The sequence below is a fragment of the Calypte anna genome, chromosome 12 (genome assembly GCF_003957555.1).
Source record: "Calypte anna isolate BGI_N300 chromosome 12, bCalAnn1_v1.p, whole genome shotgun sequence".
Classification (NCBI taxonomy): domain Eukaryota; kingdom Metazoa; phylum Chordata; class Aves; order Apodiformes; family Trochilidae; genus Calypte; species Calypte anna.
Window position 1 is genome coordinate 3,059,367 of NC_044258.1, and position 13,738 is coordinate 3,073,104.

The following is a 13,738-nucleotide window of genomic DNA, read 5'->3' on the forward strand; positions in this document are numbered from 1 at the left end:
TTCATACAAGAATTTTACCTTTTCACTATAGCTTTCAAGCCATGGTCTACAATATCCTAATAATCCTAGGACCTGTCGAATTTCCTTATTTTTTGTTCTTGGGGGCCATAGGGCCAGAATTCCAAATTCCGGATACCTGATCAGGGTCTAACTTCTTCTGTCCCCGTCCTGGTTTGGGCCAGGATAATAGTAATTTTCTGTCTTGTACTTTGCTTTCAGGTCAGTCTCTTGTAAGTAGCTGCACCTGCTAAAACTAACAGCAAGATTCTCACACAGTGTCTGCTTCTGGGACTGTTAACAGTCGATGTTTATAGTTACAGTCAGAGAGTGGTGTGCAGAGCCAAAGACACTGGTCAGTTCTGAGAAACATTCTACCCTCCTTACACCATACTGATGGATTAATAATTTCTTCATCTGCTTGCATCAAGGTGTATAATTCAATTTGTAATTTGTTCCCTTGATTATGAATATTTAAATTTAGTTTAAGAATCAAATCCCTTCCTAATAAATTATATTCTGACTTGGGGAGCAAAAGCAAATAATTCAGACAAACCCCTTTTTCTGCTTCTGTTTCTACATCTCCTAAAATAGGTACTTTAAAAGGCTCCCCATTCATGCCAATTACTGTCATATGATTTCTCCCTTTTTCTAGCCCTTTTGGAAGTTTTTGAATTGTTGATTTTTCAGGCCCTGTATCTACTAAAAAAAAATTTCCTCCTTATGGGCACCTATTAGTAACTTTATCAAGGGCTCATTTGATGTTGTAGTCCTCAGAAAATAAAGCTCCTGACACCCTTAAGGGGCACATTAAAGCAGCCTCATGCAGCCTCTCTCAGTCGGCTGCTCACCTTTCATTGACGGAGTAGGTGACGGAGGTATTGCCTGTGCCGGAGGAGCAACCGACGGTGTATTATGCAAATGTGGAGGAGGCAGACGGTCTAAAAGTTCTCATTTTTCTGTATCTTTGCTTTTCTTTTCATTCTCCTCCTCCCTAGGTTGATGAACTAGTGTGAACTAGTGTGGCCAGCATGTAACAAGGACTAGGATTTCTGCTAGAAATACCTTTTTGGGTACTTGCACTGTAGATACCATGTTCTGAAGATTTCCCAGCTTGCATTATATTAAAATCTGCATGCTAAGCCAGGAGTCTGCTTCTAACTAAGCTCTATTTTTTGGCTCACTATTGAGGAAAGAGGGGGTGGGGAAGTGGCGAGGCCTTTATATCCGCATAGATTGAATTTTAATATATATTTTTCTCTCTCTCTATAAGGACACTGCTTGCCTGCCTTTCAGGTGCATGGAAAAATTATTGCATTTAGTCTGCTGATGTCAGGCTGTTCTTACCCAGCAGAAAACTATACCTGCTGGCAGAACTGGTTCTTGGGGAACCCCTGCTAGCTGCATATTGCAAATAAACACTATGGATTATAATGAGCAGTCCCATGCTCACATAAATCAGCATGATGGCTGATGTAGCATTGCTGCTGATGCCCGTCAGTTCAGAATATAGTCATTGGCAAAGTGGTGTGTTTCTTCCAATTTGTAAACACATTTTGTAGTGCAAGGAGTATGTCCCTTAGTGTACATGTTTTGTCAGCATCACAAATTGATGAGGTAAAAGGAGGTTCTTGTATGTTGCTGGTAAATTAATAATCTGCTGTATAAAGGAGTTTAGTTCAAACTCACTAGCTGCGTTAAAAATATTCAACACACTCATCAGCCACTTCTTTAAAATACCAGATTTTCTAATCTCTAAGACAGTCCTTGAACCTTTCCCTCTATGCAGCTAGAAAAATAATAAAAGTAATTAAAGCCATCTTATTTCAGTGCTCCTTTCTGCATCCAAATCCCTTCTTTCTTTTACACAGCATGGTTCATTTCTCCTTGTTTCTCAAGAGGCTGCCAACCAAAGTGTTACATTTCCCTGTGTTCAGTTTTTAAAAGTACAAAATTAAGCATCTTTTAAAATAATATTACCAAATATGTGACACATCATATTCTGGGTGGGGATAAACTAAAACCAACCCCTAGAGTGGTAATCCTGGTGTTACCAGTGCAGAGAAGATGTTTTGTCATCCCTGTGAGCTGAGGTGCTGTGGTGTGTTTGGAGGAGAAGCAAGAAACAACCATTGTGCTGACTGTTAGCTCTAAAGGCTTTCTTTACAGAAGGAAAAAATGATCTTATTCTTTGTTATGTGGAAGGATATGATGAAAGGAAAAGGCAAATACTTGTAGCATAACCTTGCAGCAGCTATTCTGTATCAGCTCTCTATAAGTATTAAATACTAAATATGTCAGTGCTCTGTCTGGTTGCATCCCTGAGTGACTGTGGGCAAATCCTTAAATTCTGTCTGCGTTCTCTCTGCTGACTAGAGAATTCAGCAATCTTTTTCATAAGATTTATAGAGGGTGGTAGGTCAGTAGCAATGGAAGTCCAGTGATAGCTGTGACTTTGAGAGTCTTATCACTCTAGTCAGTGGTCTTGTAGAGGAGCATTCCTTTGTACCTTCCTCCAGGAAGACCAACAATGGAATTAAACTCTGCCTAATGATGGTGCAGGTTGTCTAATTTCTTCCAAAAGAACTTGAGGAAAACTACAATGCAGATACTAACTTAAAAAATGGCTAAGTCAGCTCTGGCAGCTTCTCGGGTGTCACTGGTGAGTAGCAGTAACTCTCCTAGTGAAACTCTCCTACTTCTATAAGAGTAAGTGCAAGCTGTGCATGATGGTTGGTATGTGTAGGTACTTATCCACTATTTCTGTGTTAGATCATAATTTAGTTCAAACTACGCTTTCTTTGAGCTACCATCACATTGGTTTTAATAGAAACTTCATTTAGGATTAAGAAGACATGGCTAGTGCTGTCTTCTGAGCTGTGTCTGAAGGGTGTCTGCATCAGGGAGTGAAATAAAAGTGCTGGCACTGCCCTTCAACACAGTCATGTGAGGTTTCTGTCAGTCTAATTTCATGACTCAGCAAGTCAAGCTTGACTCAAGCTGCTGAACTTGATTTTGATTCTCCATCTGTTAGCAAGGGTAAAATTACATTTTACTGGATTGCTGGCTTTCAGCAAATTAATGTAAGGCCAATCAGGATTCTTCTGGGGAGAATAGGAAACAAAACAATTAGTGAAGCCATAAAAATATAAATGAAGAAAAAGCTGACAAAATGCAAGTCCAGTTCTGTCTTTAAAAGTTTTCTATCAGTGTAGTTCCGCTAATGTGAATTATTGGTGTAAACAAATGTAGAGAAGTCTTTGCTCCCTTTCTACAATAGGAATTTTAATATATTTTCTCCAATTAATAAGAGTATTTTGATTTAAGTTCTTGGTAGGAGCACACTGCTTTAACCACTCACAGAATCTCTTCCAGATTATGCTCATGGACTTGCATTGCTTCAGGGATGCCCCCCCATGCTTGAGAAATAAAACCAATTTGAGACCCTCTTATGTAGAATCTGTAGACTTGTTTACCCCAAATGGTTCTGTGCTTTTTGTTAGATGGATATATTCACAGTCAGTCACAGTTTGGCTTTTGGGGCTTGGGACAATTTTAAGTGTGAATCCTTTAGTTGTGCGGGAAAATGCCCCTTTCGTGGGCATGCCTCTTGCTTTGCACTACTCAGTGGATAGGATGTGAAAGAAAGCACCTGCCTGCTTTTTTCATCACTGTATTTTGATTTGCCCTTTTTTCTCTCTGTAGACTGTCCTGAAGTGACCTCTGCTTCCTTCAGTCTCTCTCTATTGGGCCATAAATGTAACATTTGATTTTGTGCTTTCTTTTAAGACTTATTTCTTCAAGTGTCCCCTTCAGCTGTACTCTAGGAAAGAATAAACAAAAAAGTTTCCTCAGCATCACTGATGTAATGTACATCACTGGGGGAATACATGCTTCCTGTCTTTGTAATAAATTTTAGAAGTGATTGACTGAGATGGCAGGAGATGATTCCGGGCCCTGGCTAAAGAAAGAGAGGCAACCTCTCCTCAAGTACCTGAGACTTGGGATTTCAAGCCCCAGGAAGCAGGTTGCTTTTTTACTTGATGGCCAACTCCATCTGAAGCCTGAGTAATCATTTCAGTCTTGACAGGAGGCACATATCTAGGCTTTTCTAGAAATACTCAAGACTGTTTTCCTTTTGCTCCCAGCCCTGTGCAGGGTTAGAGATGGAAGAAGCATTGCATAGCCTGGCGTATGCTCACCACTCCCATAAGCAGAAATGTCCTTGGGAAGCTGCTCTCCTTTAATAATGTCACAGATGGGCAGGAACTTTCCAGGAAACAGTCGAGCAATTTCCGCTAAAATATTAATCGGGCAGTTTTCCCCTTTTGTGTGTCAACCGTGACATCTGGTGGTTTCTGATGTTACTGCCGATGCTTGGCACTTCGTCTTCTGCAAAAGTCGTGATGCCCTTCTGGGATTTTCTCAGGAATTCTGTACCAGTGAGGAGGATATGTAACCTGCCTGCCATTCCATGGCCACCTCTCAGAGATTTTTAAGAGGAAGGAACAAGTAATATCATTTTAATCCGTGATTTTAAACCCTTAAAATACGTGTTTCTCTAGTGGGTTTTTCTGTTTTGTTTTGGTTTGGTTTGGTTTTCCCTCCTCTTCTTGTTTGTTTTGGAGGTGCTTATGTTTGTTTTGGCTCTTTTTGTTTGTTTTGATTTCTCGCTCCCATTTTTGCTTGTTTTTATTTTTATTTTTATTCTTGGACGCTTTCTGGTGGTTTTAAACTTTTTTTTTTTTTTGTGAGGAAGGTGAAGCAAAATAACAATCACCCCCTCACCCCCCCAATCACTCACCTCACCCTGGAGCTGAGTGGCTTCAGAACCAGCAGCAAGAAATGGCAGCGGTCTGCGAGTCGATGTTCATCGCCTATGTTTGGATCCAGAAAGACCTGGGACCTGGGTTTTGGCAGGCAGGATGGTTTAGGAGGCCTCCAGGAGCATAGCTCCTGGGGAGTGTCATGGATTCATGGCAGATGTGGGTACCAATGATAGTAAAATGTAATCGGGAGCTTTGCAGGAAAGGTGTTGTGTCGGAGAGGTAGTAAACTGGAGAATCAAAAGGCAACACTGAGATAGTAAGCCAGGCAGATGTTGTGAAGAGGCCTTAGTTTTATCTGTCACTTGTTTAGAGAAAGGGATTGTAAAAATTTATTAGGTGTGTGGAACAAACGGGAGCTGGTATTTAAAGGCAGGTTGTTGGATTTGTACTGTGTCATTATTTCCTTGGTTAGGGACCAATAAAACTTGAATAAAGCTATGTTTTGAATGCTGTGTCATTATTTCTTAAGGTAAGTTTTGTATGTGTTCTCTCTATAGTGACTGGATTAGCTGTGTATTACTTCAAATTTTATTGCTTTCAGTATTGCTTTTCGCAAGCCCTGTGCAACTAACCTTCTGTATTGCAGCAGTAAGTCATATTGGTGCGGGTTGTTTGGATTACTAGTTGGAAATACTACATCCACTGTCTCCCGTAGAAGTGCAGCCTGTTCCCTTCCAGTTTTTAAAACAAGTCCTTTTTCCATCTCTGATAATTCAGATAGCATTAGATCAATATCCTCCCAATCAGCGTCTAAATTCCTTGCAATTAATTCAAACCGTCTAGCGACCCCTTCTGCGTCTCTCCTCAATTTTTTCACTTCCTCTCTCCAATTGTTGAGGTCGCTTGTGGTAAATGGTATTTTTATCCGTGCTTGTTCTCCTAATTTGGGCATTACCTGTCGAAGAGGGGCACATTTAACCTTATATTTGAAGGGGTTCATTGTATTGACTTGACACGAAGTCATAACTGAGGTAAAAAACATGAAGGTTTTCTAGTGGTTGGATCTTGGTTTTCCCCTTAGGCTTTAGTGAGAATTCCTTTCCCCACTTGTCTTCAGTGTCAACTAAATTCCCAGTCAAAAGGGCTGTCTCAGCCATTTGGTGTATCTTCCTTAACTGGCATTGTGAGCTAGTGACTAAAAAATTAATTAGCTCTCTGAACCTGGGCTATGCAGTTTTCCATCACCAGTAGCTGGAGTACAATTCAGACATTGTTGGTTACATGTTTCAAGAGATTCATGTGAATGGTGCCTGTACGGGGTGAAATTCCAGCTGTGACTGAAGTCCCTCAGGCCAGTTTTTTGCCATCTCTCTGAGCAGTGCTGACAATACCTGTTGTCACAGTATTCTTTAAGGCAAATGGACTTCCAATTGCCACCACAAATTCTCCTGGCCTCAGAGCAGCTGAGTGTCCCAGTAACAATACTGGCAGTTTTTTCTTAGAGTGAACCTTTGTTGTTGCAATGTCAGATTTCTTGTCACTGTCTCTGATAGTTGCTTCATAGGTATCTCCATGCCGTAGCTGAACTTTCAATTGCTGTCTCCCAGCTATAGCATTAGTGCTTGATACCACGGTGGCATTGGTCACAATTAAACCAAAATCAGACATAATAAACCCAGATCCACTGGAAAGTGAAACGTTTCGACAGAAGAGAGGGTGCCTGAGGAAAAGTTCAATGTGCACAACTGCGGGTGCAATCTTTTCCACCACATCTGCTACGAAGTTGAATTTGCATCTTGGGCTCCTGGCCTGTAGGTGACCCGATTCGCAGGCTCCTTTCCGGACCTGGGCGATACCAGGCAAGCCGTGCTGCAGCGCCGTGCGGTTCCTCGCCTCAGCTGGTAGATATTATCGTAGGTTAGTCCGTCTCTGCCGCATACCTGGGAGCTGAGCTTGTAGTGGCAGACCCACCCTTGGCGAAGCGCTTGCCCATGGAGTAGAGGCAGTCGAGGCTGTCCCATCAGGGTGGTTCTTCCTTGCGGCCGCAGGAGTCCCTCTCACCCGCGGAGCAGATGAGGAAGCTGTTGGAGCCGTCGGGGAGGTATCCGCTGGAGCATCTGGGGCTGGGGCACTCGGAGACATCGCAGCGGGTCGGGCGCTTGGCTCGGGAGGCCGAGAACTCCGCGGCCCCTGAGCTGCTGCCGAGGGAGAGAAGCAGCAACGGGCTCAGCAGCGACAGCCACATCCTCGGCGGGATGCTGGCAGGGACGGCGGCGGAGAAGGGCTGCCGCTCCGCCCGGCGCCAGAGAAGGAGGCGAGGAAGGTGCGGTTGAGGGGAAGAGAGGGGAGGGAAGTCGTCAGGCTTTATGCACACACGATCGGGAAAGTGTCGTCTACCCCAAGCAGAGGTTATGCAGGCAGAGAGGGGAAGAGCAGCGGCTGGAAGGAATGTGGCTGGAGGATAAAGCCGCGGAGTCAAAGCCAGCTCAGTCTGTCCGAAGCGCCGAGCCATGGCCACGCTGCTGCCGTGAGCGCCGTTCCCCGTCGGAAGCTGAGTCTTAGGCACTACATGGAAAGGGTTTTTTAAACTAAAAAAATGAAACATTAAGATTATTTTTGTATTCACTGTACGTGCGATAATAAAAAAGACTACTTTGGTCACTTTGGATCTCATATCATGTTTTTTTTGATACAGTCGAATCTGTGGGAGTCCTTGTTATAAATGTCCCGATGTTACAAAATTAGCTTAATTGAACACAATGACACCAAAAAAGCATTATCGTAGAAAACTGAGAGGAGTTTGCTTTGTAAGGATGATGAAGAATTTGTTTAGTCAACTGTGTAACAGCATTAAATTTTCTTGAAGCCTATGAATGTCACTATCTTCTGCCGAATGAATATAGATTAAATATAAAGAAAAGTATCTTTAGAATTTTAATCTTCCCAGTAAAGCCGAAAAAGGCCAAGCAAAACTGTTTAGAGACAGAGTTTTGAGTCTCTAAACAGCAATGGTATTTATTTTCGGATCCGGGGAACTCCTACCTCATGCCGGACAAAGAGTTCTAAAGGTTAATGGAAAAGGAGTTAGGGTATTTATACAGTAAAAGGGGAGGCTACAACATTATTACATTCTCAGTTTTTGCTGACTTCATTATATTGTTACAAGGCTATATCAGACCCCAACCATATTTTCTTCTTATCCGTTGGTTGTGATATCTTTATGTTCTTCTTGTGCGAAAGTTCGCATCCTTTGGTGCCCAGCTGGCGCCTGAATAAGAACAAGACTTGTTCTTAAAAACAAGACTTGATTTAAGAAAAAGAGTTACAGAAGAAAAGACTTACACGCAATTATTTCCGAGCGAGTCCCATTAGGACCTTGTATTGGTTACATTGTTCTAGTGGGAAAATTCAATGTCTCAGCTGCTTTGTATGGGAAAGTGAAATGTCTCAGGTGCTTTGTTAGCTTATTTCTCAGTTTAACCCTGAATACTTAGTAGTTATGAATACAAATTCATTAGCATATATCACAAGCCTTAATTCTACATAAAGTAAATTCTAAAAAACAGCTTGGCCTGATCCCCACTCCTTACAGGAGTTACTCCTTTCAGGATTTTTCTCTTTTTCATTCCCCCCTTTTTTTAGAACTCACGAGTTCTTTCGTCATGTTCGAAGGAAGGTTCTCATGCCTTTGAATCATTGCCCACAGTACTCAGATCTTTTGACCATATCGTTCAATTTGTAGTATTGCCACACACTGAAGAAGTAGATAACATGAGAATCATCACTACCATGACTATTAGAGGGTATATCAGGTAATGGAGTACTCGCATAGTCGCAGGGGTATATCCCGTAAAGCTATCCCACCCATGACGCTTCCCTAATTGTTCTATCTTTGTTAGCACCTCATGTATACCTTTTGAATCATGTGTTACTTATCTCCGGAAAGTCTGTGTGTATCAGTGACATGCAAAAAAGAGACCCCCTCTTTTTTTTTGTTTTGCTGTACAAAACAAAAACCCCAGAAGAAAAGAAGTGGCAGTATTTCTAGGCCCTTCTCCCTGCTCTTCGGTTTCCAGCTACGGCAAACGTAAGGCAAACGGGCTTCCAATTGCCACTACAAATTCTCCTGGCCTCAGATCAGCTGAGTGTCGCAGTAACAATACTGGCAGTTTTTCTTAGGGTGAACCTTTGTTGTTGCAATATCAGATTTCTTGTCAATGTCTCTGATAGTTGCTTCATAGGTATCTCCTTTCCCTAGCTGAACTTTCAATTGCTGTCTCCAAGCTATAGCCTTATTGCTTGATACCAATAGAAAGTAGGAGACAGAAAGAGACAGTAGAAGAGGGAAAGACACAGGAACAAAGTGGACAGTGGACAATGAGTTGGCCAACTCAGACAAAAGAAAGAGACAAATAGAATTTGACACAGATATACACAGCTAATCCAGTCACTAAAAAGAGACAACATACAAAACCTACCTTAAGAAATAATGACACAGGACATAGCAAGGCAAAACATTCAAGTTTTATTGGTCCCTAACCAAGAAAATAATGACACAGTACACAAAACAAAAAACCTGCCTTTTAATACTAGTTCCCATTTGTTCCACAAGTGACTTACAGGTAAAACTAAGGACCCTTCACAACATCTGCCTGGCTTACTATCTCAGTGTTCCTTTTGATTCTCCAAACTACCTCTCCGACACAACACCTTTCCTGCAAAGATCCCAATTACATTTTACTATCATTGGTACCCACTTCTGCCATGAATCCACGATGCTCCCCAGGAGCTGTGCTCTTGGAGGCCTCCTAAATCATCCTGCCTGCCAAAACCAAGGTTTTTCTGGACCCAAGCACAGGCAAAGAACATCGCCTCGCAGACTGACCGGGACCAAGGAAAAAAAAAAAACAACCAAACACCCAGCTGGGGGAGAGAAAACAAAGGTAAAGCTTTTTTAGTGTAAGAATTTAATTTTTTTTAAGTACCTGAAAGGGAAAAAACTGTCATCTCCACATAAACAGACAACACCTATCCCCCCAGATGTATTATGACCTAACACTACCAATAAAATTCCACAACCCTCATTCCACTACTGCACGAGCCTATACCAGCTTCTCTGCTTCTATTAGCCTACAACCTTCATCCACCATGATCCTCATGAACATTGCTCAACGGAGCCTCCTAAATCATTCTGCTTGCCAAAACCCAGTTCCCAGGCCTTTCCGGGACCTAAGAAAAAAAACCACCCAGCTGGGAGAGCGAAAAAAAAAAACACACCCCCCCCCCGCTGTGGGTCTTTTTATTCTAAGTATTTTTTTAAGTATCTGAAGAGGAAAGAATTGTTACCTCAACAATGTACAAGCACTGGCTACACTTAAACCACTAGATACGAGCAAGCTAGCCTAAAAAAACCCAAACCATCTACCCTGCAAGAACCTGCAGCTACAACTATAGGAAATGACTAAGAACTGTGTTAATCAAAATGAAGCCATTACAAGGTTCTACACATTCAGGTAAAAGGCAATACAAGTACAGCAGTTCAAGGGAATACACATTCAAGTACCTGACAATATATACATTTTTGTACAAGGGAATACAAGCCTTCTGTGACTGGTTTCTTCTTCCTGAAAGGCTGGTTCTTTGACATAATTCTGAGGTCATTATCTCCATCAGCTAGGGTAATGCTTTAAAAACTCTTCCATTTAAAAGACTCTTCGTGTTCAGACATGCTTTGGCTTCCAGTTGCAGACGAACTGGGAGGAGAATTCAACAACGTGTAATTACAAATTGTGTAAATAAACATTATTTCCTCAATGTTCATCAGCAGCAAACAAAAACCCTGTGTATACATAGCAGATGACTTCAAAAATATTCATCAAATCCAGCAGTACTGAATAAGGGAGCAGCTGTAAGAGCAAGGTTTACAATAGAAAAAAAAAAAATATAGAGAACATGTTAAGGATTCTGTGTTTTGTTGTCACAATAGACTTTTCTGGGTAGGGTCAGGAGATCTCAAACGATAAAAGACATTCATTGACATGGTCATTAACACTTGCAGATGGAAGAGACAGGAATAACTTTAGCATCATGACCTCAGTAATTGTGGTTATTGTTTAAGTAAAAGGAAGATGTGAGCATATTTTAAAAAAAGGAAGAGGTGAGCATATTTACATGTTCTTCCTAAAATTTGTAGCTCCTATTGGAGATTTAAATACTGGGCCAACTAAAATGGATCAAGAGCAGGACTCTACTTTTGTCCCAGCTTAATTTAAGGGATTTATTCCCTTCCTTCAAATGTTGCGCGTTTCATAAGAAATGTACCATCCTGTTAGTACTGCTGAGACATGCATGGGTTACATGGTTGCACAGGTACTAAAAGATGAAGTTTATTTGTGACTTTCTACTACGAAGCTCAAGTTGTGAGCTTGTGTTAGGATGCAGGTTACCTGGGGACTTAATCACAAGTTGCTTTGGAAGGGATGTGTTTATTTAAAATATTACACAGAAGTGTGTAATTATTCAAATTATTTAAAATAAATGTGTGAGGTTTTTACTGCATTATGCTCTTGTAACATCCCAGCAGCTCTTTGATAAAGCGCTTGCTCTGGATCCCAGCAAGTACTGCACAGCCGAGCAAGCTGTTCAGTGTGAGTTTCTGAGAGATGTGGACTATGGAACAGGTAAATTAATTTCCCTGTTTGGTATTTTTCTGCTGAATTTTCCCTGAGAAACTTTGAACATTGAGCATACCATCCCCTGATGTTACGACATCAACTGCTAAGCATGACATCTAAGTGAGAGCCAGTAGTACAAGGTATTATGGGTTTTTTTCTGTGTTGCCAAATAAAGGTGTTTTTATTTTTATTCTTATGTAAATACATAAAATCATGGAAGTGCCCAGATCCTGCATGAGTAGGTCCCAAGTGCTTGTATCCCAGTGCATATCCACAACTAGGGTAATGTGTTGTGGGTTTTGGAGCACTTTCCAGCTGTGCTGCTCTTACTCTTTTATGGCAAACACTGTTTTTGTGTAACCTATTTCTTAAGCCAGGGCATTAAATCTGCTGTGATTTAATATAATGGTGAATTAGTAGAAAAGTGGGGATAGAAGAGAACAGAATGTGTTCATATTGATCTGGATTTAAAAATTCAGGGCTCTGCCAGTACAGACACAGGCTCATTTTTAAATTCTGAGATATTTTCTTCTCTAAGTCATGTATTCATAAGGGGTGCTGAAATCCATGCTGCTTTATTTCTCCAATCAAAATAAACGACCACAATAGGTGTGTGAAACAATAACAAATGCTTTGAAATTCTGACTTCCCTGAATCATCATTTTTTCTTTGTGACAAACTCCATTTTATTGAAGAAATTATACGTTATCAGAAACACGCATTTTCCCACTGTTCAGTGATTGCCTTTTTGTCCTTCAAACTCAACTTGCTTCTGCATTTGTACCACTAGCTTCTGAGTCAAGTAGAGGTTGGTCATTTGAACATTTGTTAGAATCCAGATGCTGAGTTAGAGTGAGCCAGAACATGACCGGAAATGTGTTTTGCAGACAGCCATTTTTTTTAACAGAGGAATGTGGTGTGTCAAAGATAGGAAATCTTGTGGGAACTAAAAAATCTTACAGCTGCCTAAAGCAGGTGGCCGTAAGCCCCAGTGTAGTTGTATTCAGGAAAACTTGATGATTGTCATCTGTCCAAGTGGGGTGCACACTGCTTGTTAGTCATTTTATTTATATTGGTTCTTACTATTCCATTTCCTATAGATACAGCCCCAAAGGCAGTGAATATATAAAAGCATGCCATTTCTATGTTGTCCAAACCCCTGCTTCACCAGTTGTGTCAGCCATGCTACATTAGTCTTACTTATGAGCTGCTGAAATATGCCAATTCTAAATAATACGTAAAACCAACTTTTCTCTCTTTAGCAAAAACAAGCACTGGACAGCGATTAAACCAGAGTGAAGTGGCAATCTCACTAAACCTGCTGCAGTCTATAACAGTTGTTAGTTTGTCACAGTTTGTCCAAGTGTTGAATATTAAAGTAAACTCAGACTCAGCACCAACTAAATAAAATAAGTCTTCCTGCTGGAATTTTGTCAGCAAGTAAAAAACAGAACAAGAGCAGCAGCCGCCGCCTCTCCCACCATCGCCGGATCAGGAGCCTCTGAAACAGCCGGCTCCTGTGCCACCTGCTCAGCTGGGAAAGCCTAAAGTGGAGACTGATGCTGCCCAGGCAGCTGTGGGGAGTGCATTTGCTGTTCTGTTGTCTCAGTTAACTGTTATGTAAAAAAATTTTACATTAATCAAAGCAACAAAAGAATTTTTAGTCTTCACAGTGCTTTCAGTGTTCTTGTGGAAGGTGTACTTTGTGCTCATTTCATAAAATATAACACGGCCTTTCTCTTGATGCAAAATTTTATAAATATTTGGTCAACATTATTTTATTTCATCCAACGACCACCAGATGGGGGTCAGAAAGACTCTCAGAGATAAAGTGTGCACGTGTCTTTTAAGGCCTGCCTCTCCCAAGAACTAATAAACACAATCCGGCCTATTCCTACAAAGGTTATGACTATGTATTAGAATAGTTATGAATATGTATTAAAGGTTGGAATATAAGCGAAAAGATTAAACTTTTATTTTTAATTTTATTTGATGTGGAGACTCCCCACGCACCCAGCGCTCTTTGTTTTGCCTTTATTCGCCAGAGTAGAACTAAGTCTCACTTGCTATTAACAGAGATTCAGCCGTTTATCACAATTGGCTGATATTGCTGTGGGGTTTTCTTCAGAATCTACATGTTCTAAACACTCAAAGCACAAAACTTTGATAGATTTTCTTAGTTAGACCTAATTCATGGGGGGTTTTAGTAAAGAAACAAGAAAATAATAGAAAATAATACACCATATGTAAGTATCTATTTACGTAACAGAGTTACTCTCATCGGGTATTTTATTGAAA

At 41.0% G+C, this 13,738-nt stretch overlaps 1 pseudogene; it reads right to left on the minus strand.

Annotated features, from left to right (window-relative positions):
* Nucleotides 1-6,113: 6,113 nt before the first annotated feature.
* LOC115599016 lies at nt 6,114-7,074 on the minus strand (annotated as a pseudogene).
* Nucleotides 7,075-13,738: the final 6,664 nt, after the last annotated feature.